This window comes from Diadema setosum, chromosome 4, assembly GCF_964275005.1.
Source record: "Diadema setosum chromosome 4, eeDiaSeto1, whole genome shotgun sequence".
Taxonomy (NCBI): Eukaryota; Metazoa; Echinodermata; class Echinoidea; order Diadematoida; family Diadematidae; genus Diadema; species Diadema setosum.
This window is the reverse complement of record NC_092688.1, coordinates 38,254,173-38,256,722: the sequence shown is the minus strand read 5'-3', so window position 1 is coordinate 38,256,722 and position 2,550 is coordinate 38,254,173. Positions and strand designations below refer to the sequence as shown.

The 2,550-nt window shown below is 41.1% G+C and overlaps 1 pseudogene; it reads right to left on the bottom strand.

Annotated features, from left to right (window-relative positions):
• Positions 1–226: 226 nt before the first annotated feature.
• Positions 227–1,206, bottom strand: LOC140227846 (uncharacterized; annotated as a pseudogene).
• Positions 1,207–2,550: the final 1,344 nt, after the last annotated feature.

Genomic DNA, 2,550 nt, shown 5'->3' with positions numbered 1-2,550 from the left:
CCTACAAGGCTACATGTACTTTTGCATTATCTACGAAGACAGGTCCGATATATTTGAATAAATTACTGGAGTGCAGGACTGAAATCACACATGGTGAATTAGATATTGCATTCTTTTGATGGGTGCAATTGCAAATTGGCAGTATAAACAGCATATTGTCAAGGGAATAAAAAATGGCAAATTTGCATTATTTCAGAAGAAAAATTGAAAAATTTGACAAACAAACTCACTCATTATCTGTGGCATCCGTTTTGGTTCTGGCACCTTCTCCATACTGTTGAGCATATTGGTGATAAGCAGCTTCCAACACCCATTCACCAAGGCAAACGGTGGAAAATCCTGGGTGTGCTGTTATACAGTTTATTTGAGCATCTGCATGTCGGCCGGTCGTTGTACTGCTCGACCTCCTCTAAGACCGGGTCAGCCTTGTGACAGCACAATGACTCCCGTGTTGTAGGCATTGGCACACAGTTCCCACATTGGCACCTGAAGAAAGAAATACAGGTAAATTCAGGTTTACTTGTTGTGTAACTTAATTAGTTTTAGTCATGTAGTACTGAGCTGCCACACAATGATAAATTGAGACCAATCCTTCAAGTTCAACATGCCAACTATTGCCACAGAGATTTACATCTACACCAGCCTCTTCAGTACTTTAGTCTTTAGTGACTTTACTGTCTTGTCCACACATTCCAAATAGCAGTAAGTCAATAAGCAGTAACTAACTGTGGCATTGGTAAAAACCTGTACATTGTAGAGAGTCTAGAGTATTATTACAACTTACAAGCAGCAGTTTTGTACTTCCAACATTTGTGACTTATACTTTTTTCTGGCCTATACAGATATACTACTGTTATTACTACTACTACTGTTACTAAGGTTATATAGAATATAGACTCTCAAGTAGATAATTACCAATTGTTATTCCCCAATCTTGCGGGCTCGTTGTCATCACCCCGTCCCCTGAGCTTCCTCACCGCCGACTGCTCCGGGGGCGGGAGGTGCAGCGTCTGGTTCATACTATACGGGAGTAAACCCAATCGCTGTTGAGGCCGACCAACGCCAACGGCTGCTTCTCCTGCTTGATCGGGGATCTTCGTCCTCACCATCTCGCTCGACATCCGACTCTGACTCCCTCTCTGACTCACTCGAAACGGTAGCGGGGCATGAAATGGGCGACTCGATCTCGTCGTCTGAATCCATCATTTATTCACACGTATTTTAGAACTACAGCTACACAGGTCAGCGACAGAGCTGCTAGCTAGAGCTAAGCTGAGGCGAGCGCTAGCGCTATAAGATACTCACGATCGATATAACATTCTAACATCTACCTACCTTGGATCGAGATATCGATATAAATTTAGACTGTTAACCAGTGTCCCGTAACAATATGTCGTTACGACCTGCACACGCACTCACCAGTTGCAATGTACATTCAGCAGTTAAGACGCTGTCACACACGCCTACTTGTCTTGTTTCCTGAAGGAAATGTTTAGTTTTTTCCAAAATGTAAACATGATCCGAAATGACAAATTATTATAGGTAAAATACTTGAAAAATGTCCGAGTCGCCATTAAGTCGCTTCTGGAATATATAAACAACATATTTAAATCCTTTCTTGGGATGTGCTACTTGCAAAAATTGTGTATTTTGTGATTCAAAAGTAGAAAATCTATCTATCATTGACACGCTAGGGCAATGGTGAGAACTTCTTGCCTTCGCGGGGGGCTTCCTGTTGGTACGTCAAATCGCACTAGCCAATCAGCGGACAATTTTAGGGGGCGTTCCCACATTTGGGTGGTTTTAGAGCGATTTCTGACTACTGGTTACTTTTTAAAATCTAAAAATGTCGAAATCGTGTTAGTGGACCTGTATAGAGTCTTTGTAGCCCCAATGTTCACCCTAAAAGACCCGCCCTTTAAATACATCACCTTAATAACGTGGACAAAATGGGTCCCAGCAGAGATGTGAGAAAGCTTCCTCTCTGGACTAACATTGATTTTAGAGCTGTATGATCATTGTGTTTGTCACCCAACACGATAATGCCTTCTTCTGACTCTTACTTAATTGTACATTACCTTTTAAACAGTTTGCACAACATTCGGATAGACGTAGAATGGGATCTTTGTTGGGATATTGTAAAAAAGCTTTTCTCTGATAAGAATTACATTTACTCATTCGAGACTTGCAGCTCCGGCAAGTGGTTCTTTAATCTGCGAGACACATTGAAAGAGTGACGTAAAAGTGCTAGAAATGTCTATTTAATGGGCACCCGTCAGTCACTACATTTGTACGTATTATTTTGTGATGAACAAAAGAGAACGATTCTCGTATCTTACATTTTGCAAAAGTACGTAACGGTCAAATCGGGAGGAAATATCTTAATATGTAATTTATACTCTTCCTTCTTGTCTGGTTGTAGGTCAATCAACGAATATCCATAAGGATATCGAGTGGCATCTTAGTATGCTTCTTGCAAGTATTTGGCAAGCCCGGGGTGTAGTAGTTTGCCTAAATGAGCAATTTGCAATTTATCTCTGAGGTTCTTAA